The sequence below is a fragment of the Sinocyclocheilus rhinocerous genome, unplaced genomic scaffold, assembly GCF_001515625.1.
Source record: "Sinocyclocheilus rhinocerous isolate Xijiao unplaced genomic scaffold, SAMN03320098_v1.1 scaffold2843, whole genome shotgun sequence".
In the NCBI taxonomy this organism is placed as follows: Eukaryota; Metazoa; Chordata; class Actinopteri; order Cypriniformes; family Cyprinidae; genus Sinocyclocheilus; species Sinocyclocheilus rhinocerous.
The window spans coordinates 58,606-78,610 of NW_015631060.1; the positions used below are offsets into that span (position 1 = coordinate 58,606).

The following is a 20,005-nucleotide window of genomic DNA, read 5'->3' on the forward strand; positions in this document are numbered from 1 at the left end:
TCCACTCTTATTAAATGTACCATTATTCTTCTAGTATATGGAACTGACCAACTTCAGTGATTATGTGTGACTTAGTAGCAAACTGAAGAAAAGTTTATCAAGTCACTTGATATAATATATAATAGGCTACTGATTTTATAATTTCAAAATATAGAGAAAGTAGAAATGAATTGCTAATAAGCCAATAAGTGCTCCTCTGCTGCTGTCTACTGGTTATAATTTATTTTATTTTATGTGTTTTTTTAATTTTACACAAGTTTTTGTTTACCACAAAGTATATTTTGGTCATCCCATTAAAAATAACATTCAAACTGAATCATTTTAGAGCTTTAAAGTGCTGCAAATAGTTGTGTGAAATGCTTGAAAGTAATTGAAAAGTGCTTGAATTTCTCTCTCAAAAGGTTGTACAAACCCTGAAATGAATGATGTAATGCATTCGACTATTTCTACCACAACACCACGGTTACAGTTACCACAATTGATGAGCCATCACCACCAGGAGCGACTGAGCTGAGGATCACCCTGGAGCCAGAGCCTCATCAAGTGTCCAACCAGGTGTGTGAGCTGGCAACCTTGCGAGGGCAGATACTGCAGTGGAGTATGAGGGCAAGGATGAATACCCCGCCCACTGTACCACTGCTGAGGGTGGGCTAAAGCTGGACTCAGAGGGAAATATAGGTATATATATGCTGATATGCCAATTCTTCTTCCACCATCGTTGTTTGTCCGTCCTGTGACGGTCCTGGAGACCGTTAATGAGCTGTCTGTCTGTCCCATTACAACCATGGAGGTCGTGCCCGAACTGGCTGTCTGCCCTGAACTATCTGTCTGTCCTTTCTCGACCACGGAGGTCGTTCCCCTGTCTATAGCACTCCCGGTGCTGGGAGTCGCTATTTGGTGTTTGCATTGCAGTGGCTCCACCTAGGCTCCAAGCTCTCTCGTCCCCACCATCGGCCGGTCGTCCACCAGCTCCACCGGGCTCTCTCATCCCTCCGGCTCCGCCTTCGTTGGTCATCGACCCGCCATCCCCCCAGGACTCCACTCCTCCGGCTGTGCCTCGTTGAACTGTCCCACCGGCTCCATTGGGCTCCTCCCTCCAGCTCCACCTTCAGTCGCTCTGGCTCTGCCGCGGACTCCTGGATCTCCGCCTCAGTCATCAGAGCCGTTGACACGCCCCTGACCCTCTGGATCCTCTGTGTCACCCTGGCTCGTCGGCTCTCTCCTACATTTATGAGGACGACTGGCAACAGCCGGTCTTAAATTCTTTACACACACTAAACGACTTTAAACAGCGACTAAAAACACTGCCTGAGCCCAAATTACATTCATAATCGGCCTGAAAGTAGTGTGTTCCCGGTTTTACAGAATGAACATGGTAAGACTTTTCAGTTCCAAACACAGGCTGATCGTTACTTGCGGGTTGATGGAAGGGTTCTCTCTCTCCCGCATCAGTGCAAGTCTTTTTCACAGAATTATGCATTGCTGCTGTTTGTCTAACATTTTCTAACACACAACTGCAAATTATAGGCAAAATGAATGGGTGAACACACACAAATTCACAGGCGCGACATGCCTGAGACAGCCTGGATAACACCTAATTGCCTAACACAGCTGTCAATCAAACTCGTCAAGAATTATGCAAAAAATACAGTTTACTTATTTTAGTATTTTAAATAATATAATAGTTCTGTAATTGTGATAATATAGATTAAACAACAATTATTTAACAAATAGACGTATTATATTTGTATAATAAAATGGGGGGGGGGAGGGGCCTATGCCGTCAGGCCCGTCTGCTGGCTACGCCCCTGGTACACACACAAACATATGCAACATGAGCTTTATGTTCTATGCATTTTTTAAATATATTTCAGTATATTTAAAAGCATCTCACACATATGTGAATTTATTACATTTCTGTATTGGACTACACTGAACAGTGTAAAAACATCAAAAATTTAAACGAATCCATAATATGAAACAAATTTAGCATCAAAAATATGCAGTACACAAATGGGATCATTTTAGATATTTTTTAAACATTCACCAATCTGTCCATGTGTCGACACCTCTCCCGCTCCTTTCATTTGTTTACACTCTATGAGCGGTTTGATCCACGCAAGGTTAGCTCGTGATGACAATTATCTAGGAAACAACAATAATCGATAATTGGATTATTAGATTCGAATATATCAGTGAAATGAGCAGAGACAACTGAAAGTAAGCATTCACATATTAAGTACTTTTGATATCAGATGCTCAGGCTGCATACAGCAGTCTCATCTGTTACCGGTCACTGAATCACTTTAATGTGTAACTGTTATTTTACTAATATTTTTTTACACAAACAGAATGTATCATAGGAGATTTGGCATGGTTGTATTTTGGTACTGACTTGACGTTTTTTAAATTCCAACGTGCAGATTACGTTACTTTAACACCCGAATAAAATGTCTCCCAAAAGTTGCAGACTGGTCTGGTTTTTGTTTTTGTAGTAGACAAACGTGATATTTATGTTTTTGACTACTTAAAGAAAATACCAGGTTGGTATTTTCACAACATTTCTAAAATGTTTTATTTTGGTTACATTATTGTTTTATTTAACCAAACATATTTAAAACGTTTTTAAAACCTTGTACTACAACATTACCTAACTGCAACCAAAATACAATGTTGTGAAAAGTTGTAAAAACGTTTTGTGTTTGCTGGGTGGTGACAGAGCAGTGACCCTCGTGTAACATTTTTATAAAAATGATAATTCTAACGTGTTTTCTGAAAACACTCTTTATATATGTTTACCTAACAATTTTCAATATGGAAATGAAACATTTGGCTGATGTAAACATCTTCAGTGCCACCACAGAAACTCTAGGGTTCAGTGTACAGCAACATAATGGTACTTATAAATGTTTTCATCATACCGCTCATTGTCTAATAGCCACAAGAACTTGACAACGGTATCTCCCACTGCCTTACCCAAGCTGCTATTCTCTTTAGCAAGCACTCACATAAGTTAGGGACAATAAAAAAGATCATGAAAGGAAACATTTTGTGAAGGAACCAGCATAAAATCGTTACTTCACAGATAGTATAAGGTAGCTCATGCTAATTGCTCCAAACAAACCACACAAGTCAAATCAAGAACAATCAATAAAAAAATACATTTAGAAAGATATCTTTCCTGCCAGTTGTTGATAAATACCAGTGGTAGTGTTTTACAATGCGACTACACCATATGACAATGTGATGCAAAGATATCCATCTGGGACATTTATAATGGCAGTCTATAGAATAAGTTGCTACGCGTCTTGACAGCCGTCAGTTTCTCAGTGTCTTACATTATTTAATGTTATTTAATTAATTTAATGTTAAGTGAGTAATTTACACCAAAATAAAAGATAACATCTATGATTTCATGTCCGATAACATTATTTGTATCTTACATTTCATAATATATTCAGATAAGATCAGTACTGACTCTTTTTCGTCAGTTTATTTTTGTGAATTGGAATGTGTACAAAGGATTGTGGGTGATTGAAGGTCGTGAAGGATACATCCCATGCATTCTTCAAATTCAGCAGAATGAAGGACACGAAACGAAGGCTGCCTTCCACCCACTATGTCAATGGGGCAACTTTGGCCAGCCCTTGCGCCCCAGGTGTACAATTTATACCCCATTGTGAGGTGTGTTCTTACAGAGCTTGGCAGCCTCTTCAAATGTGGTAAACCCACTTTTCTACAAATTCCTCACTGTGCGCTATGACTCTTCAAAATTTGTCCTCATGTTAAGTCAATGGTATTATTGTCAAAGGCATGTTAAGTCAAAGACCTTTTTTGCCTGGCGAATACCTTTTTCAGGTTGCTCCTTGCTCTTGCATACCCTACTGTGTCACCAGATCTGAATGCAGCGTCGCGGAGCCTCAGTAAAGAGCAAACTTCACCTGTCAGCCACGGCTTATTGGTAGAGTACACCTTGATAGATTTTTTAACAGTCACATCATCAATGCACTTGTTTATAAAACCCAGCACAGCTTCTGTATATTCCTCCAGGTCTATACAGTCACCAGATGTTGCAGCAACCTGAAAAGATGCTCCACTGTGTGCATTCAAAGCTGGATGGAATGATGGAATGGCCTCCTGTGGCCACACTCTGATTTCCTTTACTGTGGGTGGCTCTCTTCTCACCCGCGGCCTGTACGCAGGCCTAAGTAGTACAGTTAGTAGTACAAGTGGCCACTGGCCATAAGCCTACAGTTAAGGCAATGGATAATGACCCCTCTCTTCCTGATGACCTTAACTAATTTTTTTCTTGGTTTGAGGTTAAGAACACCGGAGCTGCACACATGCAGGAACAGCCTTCTGTTCACCAGGCACTGCAGCTGACAGTAGACAGCGCCGAGAGGGTCTTCACTAAGATCAACCCATGGAAGGCTGCTGGGCCTGACCATATCCCAGTTTGTGTGCTAAAAGCTTGTGCGGAGCAATTAAAGGATGTTTTTTGTGACATATTTAACATCTCTCTCAGCCAGGCCAGTGTACCCACCTGTCTAAAAAGCTCCACTATTATCCCACTCCCCAAAAAGCTCAATCCATCCTCAGTGAACGACTATCGTCCAGTAGCTTTGACCCCCATTGCCATTAAGTGTTTTGAGAGGCTAGTGATGAGTCAAATCTGGACCTGCTTCAGTTCACGTATAGAGCGAAATGCTCTACTGAGGACACAATCTCCACCCTGCTCCACCTCACACTTACACACCTGGAGAACAAGAACACCTACGCCAGGATCTTACTAATCGACTTCAGCTCAGCATTTAATACAATCTTGCCTCAACAACTGGTGGAAAGGTTTTTGCTGCTGGGTCTGGATTCAGGAGTGTGCAGGTGGATTATGAACTTTCTGACAGAGAGACGACAGACAGTCAGAGTTGACAGTCTAACATCTAAAACAATAACTGTGAGCACAGGTACGCCACAAGGGTGTGTTGTGAGTCCTTTATTGTTCACGCTGCTGACATATGACTGTACTGCCAGGTTTAACAGCAACCATGTCATCAAGTTTGCAGATGATACCACTGTTGTCGGCCTTATTACCAACAACGAGTCGGCATACAGGAAAGAAGTGGAGAAACTCATAGCCTGGTGCACAACGCACAACTTGGCCCTACAAGACTAAAGAGATGGTTATAGACTTCAGGAGGGCTGGCCAACATCACCATCTCCCTCTAACCATAAACAGCTCTGAGGCGAAGAGGGTCCAAAGCACTAAGTTCCTGGGGATCCATCTGACAGACAAGCTGACTACCAGAGATAACACCTCAGCTGTCATCAAGAAGGCCCAACAACGCCTTCACTTTCTTCACAGGCTGAAGAAAGTGGAACTTCTCATCCCAGCCATGACCCTGTTTTACAGAGGGACAGAGTCTGCTGACCTACTGTATTTCGTCCTGGTTTGGCAGCCGTACAGAGGAAGAGATACTTAATCTCAGCCGCATTGTGAGAGCAGCGGAGAAAATTATTGGTGTCTCTCTGCCACAGCTACAGGACATCTACACAGATCGCTGTGTGTGGAGAGCTGGTGGCATCCTGAAGGACTGCACACATCCATTTTATGGACTGTTTACATTGATGCAGTCAGGAAAAAGATACTGCAGCATAAAAACTAGAACAAATCAGCTTTCTTCCTACAGCAATCAGGCTGCTAAATCAGAGTTTGTGACTTTATTGTAGTTGATTTTTTTTTAACACATGCGGAGTATTTGAAATAATTTTACTAGAATATTTATATTTTAGTATTTTAAATAATTTTACTGAAATATTTTTGTCTTATAATGCACTAAACTGTAAACTGTGGACGTGTGAAACACAATTTCGTTTCTATGCGACACATAGAAATGACAATAAAGTATAAGTATAAAGTATAGTATAAGTTAAGTCAATGGTATTTTTGGGGTGTTTTTTTGCCCCCAGGAAGAATAATAACAAGTATGCAAGATAACAGTGATGCTTCGCTTCACAAGCACCACAAATAATATACAATAATGAATTCATGGTTGAAATTAGGTTGGATCCAAGTCGTGGAAAGGTGTCACTTTGCAACCAAATTTAGATGTATATGGTCATCTTTTTATAGAATATGGAAAAGATTTCTTTCCCCGTTTCACTTTTCAACCCAATGTCACTGTTTTTGGGACATCTGACAAAGCTTTCTTTTTCTGTCTTTTCAACAAGTTTTTGCTGGGTTGGACAGGTTGAACCACACACTGAACACATCGCCTCAGGACATAACCTGTTTTCTTGCTCTGACAAAGACATCTGGTTTTTCACATAAATAATAAAGTACACTATTATTATACTTGACTAACTGTCATTTTTCATATTTCAAATGTCCTGTCTCATCTTGAAAAGTAGATTCACTTGTTTTGCTGAAATGGTGATGAAAAGGGTTGTTTTTTTATTATCTCTGCTCAGTTTCTTGTTTTCATGTATGTGGTGAAGTGGAAGGCATTGTGTGGATCTTAGAGATCTGGCGAGTACTTTTTATAATTGTATAAATCATTGTGTAAATAATTTTTAAAAAATGTATAAATGACTTATTAACATTTTTGTTGTTATTTTAATATATGAAAATACACAAACTGATGTTAAGTAGACAGTGTTTTGATTAAAAACTAAGCAAAGCAAACAAAGACATTTACAACCAATCTGCAGCATTTGTTAAATCTCAGTACATAATTTAATAAATCTTTGTATACACAATAATTAAAGCATGCTTTATTTTTCTTTTATATATTTTTCAAATATTTAAGTCTAGATATAATAAAATTATCTTCCAATTAGCATGCCACTCATACAACACAAATTTTGCCAAAATCAGTTTAATCAAATAATGATATGAAACATGCCACGTATTAAACGAACAAACAAACAAATAAATAATTAAGCCATGTTTCATTCATTTGTCTCACAAATTCACCATTTAGCGTGAAACCACGCGACTTTCGAATGAAACATTATACAACGCTATCAGTATCTCGACTGACACTTGAGACACTATTGACATGCAGAGCACATATTCACAAACCTGTAAAACAACTTCTAAGTTCAGCTGTTTCCGGGGCATTAACCTTTCATTGAAATGACTTTAAATGAGATCTGAGTTTAGATGACTGACTTTCATTCTTAATTCTCACGGCTCGTCCTGCTAGAAGTGAAAGAAATTTCAGAGTTGCTGTTCAACACGACAGTCCAGCAGAGGAGAGAGAAATATCTACAAATTATTTGAGTGTTTGATCTTTCTTTAGTTGTTTTCATTTATGTGTGTCGTCTTATGACGTGTCATTGGTCACTTTGTGCTTCTGCTTCTGAGACTTTAATGCTGTGCTGAAGTCATTTGAATTTGCATACAGTATAAAAATGTCTGTCAAACAAATATAATATACTTTGTTTCTCAGACTTCTCAGATTTTTTTTTTATCATGTGCTCTTAACTCTGAGGCAGAAACCATCACTCAACAGCTTCATGCGTCTGCAGACAGTTGTGATGTAATACTGTGGTAAACTCACTGTGGTAAACAGCATTTCTATGTCATTAACATTCTTTTGCTTAAGTTAACATTGTAAGTCAGGTCTAAACAAATTTTACCACAGAATCAAAGTAGCTTAATTTGATTTACTGAAATGGTCCTGTTTTAACTGGTTCTGAAGATGAACATTTTTCTGCACTAGTTTCAAAGTCATCAGTTAATAACTATTTTGGGGGGAAGATAAAATATATTCATGCATCATTTCTTTCCATTTCACTTTCATGTTCACAATGTTTCATTATGTTGAGCTGCTGTACTTCACAATTGAAAAACTGCAAGAACTTTAATTTTATTTAACCCTCTGGGGTCTGAGGGGGTTTTGGAGTCTTGGAGTCTTGACATGCCCTGACATTTGTGCTTTTTGTCAGTTACTTATAAGGCCATAAACTTACTTAAAATTTTTACTTATTTTTTTCTAACATTAAATTAACATGCCATCTTTCATATCAAATTCTTAAATTATATTCATAATTTCATTTAATATAACAAGACACTATTAGGCTGTTAACAGTCAAATTAATTTAGTATCAACAGTCTGTCACATTCTGTCTGTGTTTGTTTTCTTTTCAAGGCTTTTTAGTTTGTATTCCCTTTGTTACCGGGGGCCCGTTCTTCGTACGTCGCAAATTGTTGACAATTTGGCATGATCTTGGATTATTTGGTTCTTAGAAGCTCATCCTGGACTTGCTGCATTAGCAACAGGTCCGTAAATTTAAACCTGCTCAGGAGCAGCTTATTTAATGTAAACAGGATTAGATTGCATCTTTTTAAGTGAAATTGATATTTAAAATCTGTCACAGCCACTGCTACTTTATTACAAGAGTACCCTACTAATAGACAATAATTAAAAATAATAATAATTTAAAAATTAATTTGAAAATAATATTATAATGTTGTGTCATCTATAATACTATAGACACAGCCAGTTTTACTCATTGAAAGATTTATTTGTGATAAAATAATTACTTTATTAGAGTCTTACACACATGCTGTACAGTTAATCTGAGTTGTGCATTAATTTGAGTGCTGACAGCTATTATGGGAGTGGCTTGATGGAGTGCAGGAGATGTAGATAACTTGATCTTGACCCTTAAGAAACTTTAAATAATGCGGTCACTTAACAAATCTGCTTCAAAGATAAAATTACATGAATTGCTAATTACAACATAGAAATAAAAATGTAAAGCCTGTACAAATATTAGAAATCGTGAATATAAATAATTGGGAATCATGTAGAAATAAGTAAAATTTAAAAAAAAAAATTCATTTATCTTTTATAACTTTTATGTAGTTTTGTTCACTTGGCTGTTTTGGTCCAGAAATTTGTCAAGTTTTTCATCTGGTTTCTTTTTTAATTATATGATGTCATTACGTTGCTGTCTTGCCGCCAGCCAATCGCTGCATTGCTGATCGTGGTTTCGAGTATCGATACATCTGCCCTTTATGGGGAACACGAGAATGCGCAGTAATCTTAGACAACTTAATCCAGATATTTTAATCAGATCCGCAAATTCGTTTGAAGAACCAAATTAGCCAGAGATCAGTTATCACGATTAGAAGATCTGGCATCTTTCAAATCATCTCAGATGTATTAAGCGAGGTACGAAGAACAGGCCCCTGTTTTCCTTTGTTCTATTTTCCTGCCAGACTTTACTTGCTATGGTTATTCATTAAAGGGGTCATATGATGTTGCTAAAAAGAACATTATTTTGTGGACAACGAAAAACACAGCGTCTTCAGGACATGGCGGCAACAACAATACTACAGCGAGAATAAAAGTTACGCCTTCTTTCTTTGCGTGAACATTTGGGCGGCGTTATGCAAATCTTCCCACATTGTGACGTAGACATGTGGGTGCGTGTTAGAACGAGCCGTTTTAGGTAGGCGTGGTTGACTCTTAACTTTTATAAATATCTCTTTGGATTTGAGACTTTAGTCTTTGCAACTTTACAGATCTTCTTTATGCACCAAGAGCTTGTAACACTCCAAAGAGAAAGAAAAAAATTGAAATCGCATCATATGACCCCTTTAATTAGTCAACACTAGTTCATTACCTTTGTGAATATAAGTCCTTCAGTTTGCTCAGTTCATTGTCTAGTATTATTTGTGCACTGCACGCTGTTTCGAGTTTATTTCATTTAATAAATATAATAATTTTGGAACCATTCTGCATCATCTTGATCTTCATCTTTGAACTAAAACATTTCAGTCTTTCCACTGCAGAAAAAATGGAAGCAGTTGAAGTGGCATTTAGATGTATTTACACAGACAGTTTAATGAAGCTCAAATGTAGCTTGAATGTTGGGATCTACAGAGAACGTTCAAAGCAATGCAAATACGCGTACATATTAGGTGTGTTCGACTTAAAGGGATACTCCACCCCAAAATGAAAATTTTGTCATTAATCACTTACCCCCATGTCGTTCCAAACCCCTAAAAGCTTCGTTCGTCTTCGGAACACAATTTAAGATATTTTGGATAAAAACCAGGTGGCTCGTGACTGTCCAATTGACTGCCTTGTAAATTACACTGTCAGGGTCCACAAAAGTATGAAAGAAATCGTCAGAATAGTCCATCTGCCATCAGTGGTTCAACCGTAATGTTATGAAGCGACGAGAATACTTTTTGTACGCGAAGAAAACAAAAATAATGACTTTATTCAACAATTTGTCTCCTCTGTGTCTCTCCGCATCTCCGTAGCGCCATTTTGGAGAATATCCGCTGAACGCAAGCAGCGTACGCTCTTCTGTGTCAGCCGCGCTGCACGGATGCACTGTTTTCATTCAAATCAAAGTGTAAATACACGTAGAAAACGTATCCAATTTTGAATACAGAAATATGATTTAAATAACTGAAATTATACGCTAAAAATGAAACTAAATCCGCCAGCAGGTGGTGGCAAGTCACTGATTTTATCACTGAATCATTCATTCAATTGATTCGTTCGAACGGCTGAATCATTCAGGAATGAGGCAAGTGACTGTCTTTATGAACTGACGGAAATCCGTCGTAGCGACGGAACTTTAATCCCTGTATTTAACATAAAAGTTCTTTAACGTTATGTTTCACGCCATTGTTTTGGCTAAGTATCCGTCGAATGAATTAAAACCAAAAGCGTAATATGACTTATCAAGTCTGTTTGCGCTGCTTGCTTCAAAGTGAAGAGCACACTTTGCGCATGCGATCAGCTCGTGATCCGGTGTTTTCCACGACTCAGTGACTGCAGTGAACTCCATTATTGAATGTGCTGTGAGTTTAGCGTGCGTTTGGGAACGTAACGCGAGGGCAAATGTATACAGTATTTCATTAAATTAGTAATGTTTGTAAACGTGTTTTCACAGAAGCTGGAGTTTTCCGCCAAAATAAAAGCTCAACTGAAGTTTCCTCCAACATAAAAGCTCAAGGGTTTATCTCTTGCAAGCATGGCTAAAATTAACAGACGCACACAGAGAAAATACTTTACAGGCACAGCAAGCTCACTGTTTGGAAGAAAAATATAAATATTGGGGTGGGGGTTTATATGAATGTATTTCTGAAGGGAACTGACTTCACAAAAGTTTCGATGGCATTTTTTCCCCTCTTATCACTGCTGATCCATAAGCGCCACCTGCTGTCAGAGAGTGAATTTGCGTTCTCATTCAGCCTGTCTGTTTTTGTTTCATGCAGGTTTTACCTTTGTATCTTTGTTTGTATCGTGATTAAAATGCACTGGTTGGTTCTAATTTCAAATGGCTTTTTTTTTTTTATTAAATAAGTTTAGTTATTGTAGTAGTAGCAACTGCCCGTTTTTTGCAAAAACAGTTTCATGGCAAGGAAAAATATTTATGGCCGGTAAATTTTCTCAAGTCACCAGAAGAACTTTGGCTGTTGAATATTAAAAACAAATGAACGAACAAAAAATCTGAACAAACAAAGACAATCTCCATGTCTGCAAATCAACTGTTCCTCCTCATCTCCAGACTGGATCTCTTCTCTCTGCTTTCCTTAATTGCAGATTCAATTATTAGATTTGTCAGCATTAATATTTTTATACTTAGATTTTTTTGGGTACCTGGAAATCATTTTCATTTATTTCACAGTGCAATTGTTTTACATTATATGGCTATTACTATCATAGGAATAATAATATACAATTATTATTATTATTTTATTCTAATTTGTTTGGCTTCCAAAATATTTTCTGCGACATCGTGGCAGGAACAACATACAAAATATGACAGTGATAATCTCACGTAATGATTATGTGCTTTATTCAATGTTAAAAGTGTCTAATGTGAGTTTGAATATTATTTTGCATGATCTTTATAGTCATAGTGAAAGCAACAATAGATATTTTACCTCAGATCTTGAAAAGAAATTAGACTAAAGCAAACTTAAAACTGTAAACTCACTGTGAACCAACATCCATAACAAAGATGGTATCACTCACTCACACTCAAAACTGTTCAGTCCATTCACATTTTAATCATCTATTTTCAGTGTCCACTTTTCTTTACTTCACACTTGCCATGTTTTTGCGGTCACATCGTATATCTACACTGGATGCGACAAAGCATTGCAAATCATTTGAACTTTGGGGCATGCCCCTGGACCCCCCTAGAGGGATCGAGGACCACCCACCACAGTCTCACGAAATCCTGTGGGAAACACTGAGTTGCGCTATCTTAATATGACTACCTGCAGTAATTTTAAATTAGGTACAATTTGACAACATTTGGATAAGATGTCCCTTTGCCAAGGGAGTTCCAAACGCTTACACGAGACAGTAATGCCCTACACCAGGGTTCCTCAATTAGTTGTTGCCGAGGGCCGAATTCTGCCAACAATACCAAGCCAAGGGTCACTGACATATATATATTAGCATCACTGATTATAATAAGTTCTATTGTATTTTGTTGCATCGCGCCGCTCGCGTCCGGTGTAGACACGATGTAAGTTAATGTCGCTTTCTGATGCTGCTTTTGAATTTTCATCCCACATTATTTGAAATTAGCGCAGGCCAAACATTTTTCTCTCGGGCCGCCTATTGAGGAACCCTGCCCTACATCCTTCAAAGAACTCACTTCAAGAGCTCTGCTGTTCTGCTCGTGTTTCATGAATGAGGCCCATTGTGTGTAAAGCACTGAAATGCATCTTTTATCTGACTGGTCAAACAGCGCCATCTTCTGTACTGCATTAATTTATAAGGAATTGGAACAGCACTGCTAATGTTTTTACACTTCAATAAAATATTGTCAAAAAACTACCATGTGCATGCCATTTTCTGCAGAAATATGTTGCTAGACACATTAATTAGTGCTGCAATGTGTTACGAGATTGCAAGCCAATAGTTTCAGTATGCTGCAGCACTGTGACAATTTCGTTAACTGTTCCAAGTGTCTTTCATGCTATAGTCATAGGCCATTATGCAGTTGTGTGAAACACAAGGAAACAGGACAACCATGTGCAATGATCCATACAGCTTTACTTAAAAGACTTCCTTCACATTTTATACACATCACTTACACACAAGTGGTGGACTAATCTCATAACAAAAAATGTCAATACAGATATTATAACGATTAAAATCACTAACAAACAGAAAAACATCATGATACATAAACAATTCTCATAATTACTGCATACAAATTGACAAATTCTTGTTAATCCATTTAAATGGACATCAAGCATGAAACAGTCTCTTGAAACAATATGGAGTCATAGAAGTTTCTAGTGAGTCTGAAGATCTTGATTGGCTGTTTCAGGTGTGTGTAATTAGGGTAAGGTGGGATCTAAACTCTGCAGGACAGTGGCCCTCCAGGAACAGGTCTGGGCACCTCTGTTCTTTACTGCTATTTTTGTCAGTTGTTTCTCTCTTCCTTTGTTGTCCTCAAGTACTTGTGGTTCCTTCTGTACAAATGTTCATCTGATGTTTCCACAAGATATGACTTGGCTGCTCAGCTACAAAAATAATTTATGTTGGGTCCCATCCTTAAGAAGTTAAATATAGAGGTTCTTTTTCATCAGCCTTAACCTTTTTAGCATGCATTTTACAGTATGCACAGCTCTTTCAACGACAATGTAATTTGACTGAGCATAGCAGGGCCTTCATGTTTGTGGTGAAACTTCCACTCCTTAGAGAAAGCAAGGAACTCCTAAAAACAGCAATCAAATACTTCATAAAAGTGGTGTATTGGAACTTCTTTAAACATTCATTTTAACTTGTCAAAGTCGTGCTCAAAGATGTTCTCCTTCCCAATGCCATATCACATCATTCCTAATACGTTCACACAATGTGTTGAGACGAATTTGGAATAAACTTTGCAAGAAACATCACCATCCCAAGCTATCAAAGCACATTCTTTCATTTAGGAAGTGTCATTTTTCAAGTGCAAGTGTCAGCATTGAAATGCTTCCACTTTGGCCAAATTTGATTTCAGCCCTTCTTTTGTCATATGAAATAAAAATACCCAAATGGTGTATTAAATGTGTGAAGATGAGAACTTGCATTCCAATTTTAATTGCCAGAATTCTGAACTTGCATCCAACACTGAAAAATATTTAGCTTTAGCGAGTCTACATGTGATTTCATCATCTGTGGGTTACTTGTAGTGTTCTCTCAAGACTGCTGCATTAAGATGACATTAATTTAATTAAAGTCTCAATGTCCCATTAGACTTCTCAACAATAACAAATAGATTTGCCCATTTTGTAGGTTTCAATTTATTTGATTACTTTCTTTCTTTCTTCGCTGAGTTTTCTCTTAATGTGATAGGTATTTTTTCTTGGTGGGTGTACTTTTGGAGTCACATTTTCATCCACTCTGAGGACAACCAATGCCCTGAAACATGTCTGCCTACTCAGAATCAGAATTGTCTTTATTGCCATGTACTGTGGGTGTACATGTACAAGGAATCTGTCTTGACGCATTGGTGCTACCGAAGACAATAAACATTCAAGAATAAATAATAATATTAATAATAGTTATAATAATAAAATAAACATTGTAAGGTGAGATAGGCAAAGAGAGAGAAAGATATTATATAAGAAGTATATTAGCTGTACATATCTGCCGTGCAAAGGCAGAAGGCCGTAACTTCGTTTTTGGTCGGAAATGAGTTATTGATATTTTTGGGACATTCAAGACCTCCTTTATCATATGGGTTCTAAGATAAAGATTTTGTATCTTAAATCAATTTCGTTGTTTTGTTTTTTTTTGCGAAAATAATGGGTAACAGTAACTTTTGAAAAAGCCCAAGAGAAACCAAGGCAGAACACCAGTTACTGCTCTTTGACTTTGTTTTGGAACACTCAAATTGAGTCACAGTATTCTACCTTTGTTTTACTGTCCATTTAAAGTCTGCCGCGTTTAAATTACAGTGTAGCTTGTATATTTTCATACATCTGTCACTGAAGCACTTCATTAGACAGACGAATTAGATAGATCACAATCTAACTGCTCCATATAACAAAGCACTGTAAACAATCAAAGACTAGATAACCTGGCAGCAAAAAGTAATCGTAAAAATGTTTTCTTTTTATAATGCAGATTATTCACTCAGTGCCAGCCTGTCCACTTCTAGTTGCATGCATTTGGACTCAAATGCCGTGACAGTGTAGCATGATCACACATAAAATCAGTTACAGTTCACAATTAAATCCATATCCTGCCTTTTCTTGTAACCCGATACAATCCATGGCAATGAACTTCATCCGAGATGTTTAATCCACAAGCATTCTGAACATTATTCCTACTTGCTGGCATTCACATCAATCCACAAATCGTCATTTTAGGTTAGGCTTTTTTCATTCAATTCGATGTAAAAGCAATTTGGCTACGTCTTGCATCATTTTATGTTACATTGCAAATACATTGGTTGCAAAATGGTATCTATTTATATGTTAAACTTTTTGTCCGGTTGTTACGGTCAGAAAAACAATTAATACAGTCACATCACTATATGTTATAGCCTATGAGATCACTAGATTTTATACAGGTGTTACTGTAATGATTTTGTAAATGGTGATCAGCAACCAAATATTGATAATGGGGAAGTTACTGTCCTTTGCATTGTCTGCAAAAAGTGAGATGTCACGCCAAGGCAAAGGCAGAGTATAGCAACTTCAAAATAGGGGTGAAAATCAAGTTTGAGCTCAAGATTTTTTTGTGTAGATAATTTTCATAGAGTGCCTCTAATTGCCAGATTTCCAGTGTCCTACCTATAATTCATTTGGCTGGACAAATAAACATTTTTAAAGTAATTTTACTCCGTTCCACACTCCAGCGTGTTAAGGTCTTTTGCCTTTGTAGGGCAGATATGTGCGGGAAATGTAAAAGTGGAGCAGTTGAAGACATTAAGATGTGCAAAATGTGCCAGTACAAATGTTCATAGTTTGAATTATGTATTAGAAAGCAAAAATGTTTGTATACAGCGCACAAGGTTTATGTGCGTGCACCAAGTCTTCTTCTCCATTTTTAGTGTATCTCTGTGGCAGCATTACAGCGCCACATACTGGTCTGGCATGTATACTACATCGTTTTGAGTCGGTTTCATTGGTTTCGTGTGTACACAAATTTTTTCTTGAGACGAGGCCATGTTTACGGAATTACGGAAAGGAAGAAAAAAAAGATCGGGTAACACTTAATTTTGATGTCAACTAGCAGTCATTAGAGTATTAGTAGACTGTCTGCTTAATATCTTCTAACACTTTATTTTGATGGGTCAACAACATACAACATACTGACTATCAGAAACTTTGCAAGTATATGTCAACTTATTCTACAAACCCTAAACCTACCCTAACAGTCTACTCTGAGAGTTAGTAGACATGTAGTTGCAAATTAATGAGAATTAGTTGACATGTAGTTGCAAAGTTACTTATAGTTACACTTTATTTCGATAGTCCACTTTAGACATTCTATTAACAGTAAGTAACTTTGCAACTACATGTCAACTAGCAGTCATTAGAGTATTAGTAGACTGTCTGCTTAATATCTTCTAACACTTTATTTTGATGGGTCAACAACATACAACATACTGACTATCAGAAACTTTGCAAGTATATGTCAACTTATTCTACAAACCCTAAACCTACCCTAACAGTCTACTCTGAGAGTTAGTAGACATGTAGTTGCAAATTAATTAGAATTTGTTGACATGTAGTTGACATGCAGTTACAAAGTTACTTATAGTTAGTAGAATGTCTAAAGTGGACTATCGAAATAAAATGTAACCAAAGATCGGATAGGGAAAGCTCTGGCTTCGTGTGGATGTGGCCTTAGAAGTGCAGTTCAAACTCCTTACTAGCAACAGCTGCTAATCCAGGTCAACAAACACAGCAAGCACACTAAGGCTACGTCCACACGAAGCCAGAGCTTTCCCTATCCGATCTTTTTTTCCCCCTCGTCTCAAGAAATATCTGCGTCCACACGTAACCGACACAAAACAGTGTAGTATACATGCCAGAGCAGTATGTGACGCTGTAATTCTGCCACAGAGATACACTAAAAATGGAGAAGAAGACTTGGACTATGCGCATAAACCTTAAGCGCGGTATACAAACGAACATGGAACAATACATTTATTAATCTGTGTTAATGTTAGTTACTAAAAAGACAATCGTTCAGTGTTTGTTCATGTTTTTGTTGCTGTTAAGTGATGTAGCGGTGTCTGACTAGCGGCGAGACGTTGACTAGGGGCGAGACGTGGGCTGATGACGTCATCGTTTCAGAAAATATATGGATTCGCTGTCCACACGAAAACGCAAGGGCTCCGTCTGGACGAAACGCCTATACGATACAAAATTTATGCGTATACAGCTTAAGCGCGTCTCCGTGTGGACGGAGCCTAAAGCTACTGCTCACTCTGACAGACAAATGCTTCTCCTGTTTAAATATTTAATACATTTCAAGCAATGACTTGACCTGCGGACCCAATTTCTCCAGTCTCCTTTATTTTCTTCTATTTTACAGATCATTCTCATCTATTTAGTTGGCCTTCAAGGGTCGGGTCTTCAACATGAACATTAATGCTGAGTCTGAGAAGCTTAAAAACATGGAGGAAAGGATACAAAAATTAGAAGAAACACTGACCAAAGTAATGTGTGAGAATGCAGGTAAGGTGGAAGGTTAAATGTTGTCATCAGTTGTCATTACGGAAAAACGTATTTTTGTAATTGTTCACTGACATTGTGAAATTATCTTATGTGTATTCCAAACAGCTTTAAAAAGCGCAGTAATTGACTCACAAAATAAGCTTGAATCTTTACAGAAAGAAAATGAAGGCAAGTAAAAAGCAATGTTGGTTTCTGTAGTTATTTATTATTATTAATTTATTTATTTACATTACATATTTTAATGGTTTTGATGACAAAGAACAAGTCACTATTGTTCACAGCCAAAAAAGTTGCCTTCTCAGCTGGACTTCTGCCATTTGGAATAGGACACACTGGGCCCATTGGTACTGCGAAAACTCTAGTTACAGAAGAGTTTTCAGTAATTTTGGAAGTGCCTATGACTCAAATACTGGTAAGAGACATGACAAAGAGTCGCATGCAGTTCATAATCCTGTTTACATATGATGACATTTTCTGTGGCAATGTACATGTATTTTACAGGTGTCTTCACAGCACCAATGAACGGAGTCTATTACTTCAGATTTTACGCTCATTGTCACAGTGGAACCAAAATGGCAGTCAGTCTCTTGAAGAATGGTCAAACTCAATGCTCTGTGTTTTCTTGGAAGCCTGTCACCAGTGGTAATGCCAGCAATGGTATTGTTCTCACACTGGAGTCTGGTGATCAAACGTCTACAGAACTTTGGCCGAACACCTGGGTTTATGATGATAAAAACAGCTACACCAGTTTCAGTGGTTTTCTTATTTTCCCCTTGTGAATGTATTATTTTATAACCTATATTCAGTGCAGGATGTGACGCATGATTATTTTATGGAAATTGTTTGTTCCTGTGTAAGTAAACAATATCTGAGTAAATAAGATCATTAAAACCATTGAAAATAACCAAAACAAGGTTGTAAACAAGAGCATTATTTATACTTTAAAGTGAAAATATATCAAACAAAAAATATAATCTATGCATAAAATTGCATGGATTGTGACTTTTTTATGCTTGACTCATTGAGTCACTGCCTCTCTCAAATTGCTCTTCCTAACAGATTCTGATTTTGTTTAACTATACATACTTAATTGCTTGTCTCATGTGTCTATTTTAATGACATGCTGCCATCAAACACATGAACCTGCTATGAAATGTGCAGCAATACAACATCTTACCCCTTTTGTTTAGTAGAAATACATTATAATTTAGGTTTAAAACTGAAAGCTGTCCTGTGGTGAACTGTGTGAATTACATTGCTGCTACTTTCTACAGCTATAACTTAAGGAAAATTGATTTTTCATTGCATTGATTTAAAATTATTTAATACATTTTTGATTATCCTATGCAGCTGTAAAACTGTTTTTTTTTTTAGAAGAAATGTTCTTAAGATGATCAATAGATTTGGAAATATATATCTATCTGTATAATCTGGTAGCACTTTAGAATATGGAACACATATTCACTATTAACTAAGAGTTTTCCCTCAATAAACTCCTAATTTGCTGCTTATTAATAGTAAGGTAGTTGTTAAGTTTAGGTATTGGGTCGGGTTAAGGGATCTAAAACAGTCATACAGAATAAGGCATTAATATGTGCCTATAAGTACTAATAAACAGTTAATATGCTAGTAATATGCATGCTAATAAGCAACTAGATAATAGTAAGAATTGGACCTTAAAATAAAGTGTTACCATATATCTTTAAGTTTGATCAGGTTGTGCTTCCCACTGTGAATGTTTTAATGTTACATGTAGTGTCATTATTTTTGAATGAAATGAGGGTGAGTAAATAGTGACTACATGTTTAATAACTTTAATAACTTTTAATTAGAGATGCTCCAATGCATCGGCCACCAATATTTATCGGCTGATTTTTGATCAATTTATAACCATCGGCATATCAGCAACAGCATGAAAACTGCATGAAGGCAATGAGTTGCATATCTGTTGAGTAATCCAATGTTTTTATCTGGGTAGAATAATTAAATACTTGCCAACACAAAATTAAATCTGTACAAATTTAATTTTCAAAGTCTGGTAAATCCAGGTTGTGTGTGTGTTATCTTTTCTGTTTTGCAACTATTTAGTAACTTTTAGTAATATATATATATATACACACATACACACACACATACACAGTGGATATAGAAAATAATCACACACCCCTCCTCCCTCCTCCCTCCTTTAAAAGAATCACATTTTGTTGCTTTGCAGCCTGAAATGAAGACGGACACAGTTTTGGTTTTATCCAGCTGTATTTAATCAGTGCAACTTCTAACATCCAAGTGAAAGATTTAACACCAACATGTCAGAAGAAAAAAAAAAGA

At 37.1% G+C, this 20,005-nt stretch overlaps 1 pseudogene; it reads left to right on the plus strand.

Moving 5' to 3' along the window:
- Positions 1-5,177: 5,177 nt before the first annotated feature.
- On the plus strand, positions 5,178-18,456 carry LOC107741453 (uncharacterized; annotated as a pseudogene).
- Positions 18,457-20,005: the final 1,549 nt, after the last annotated feature.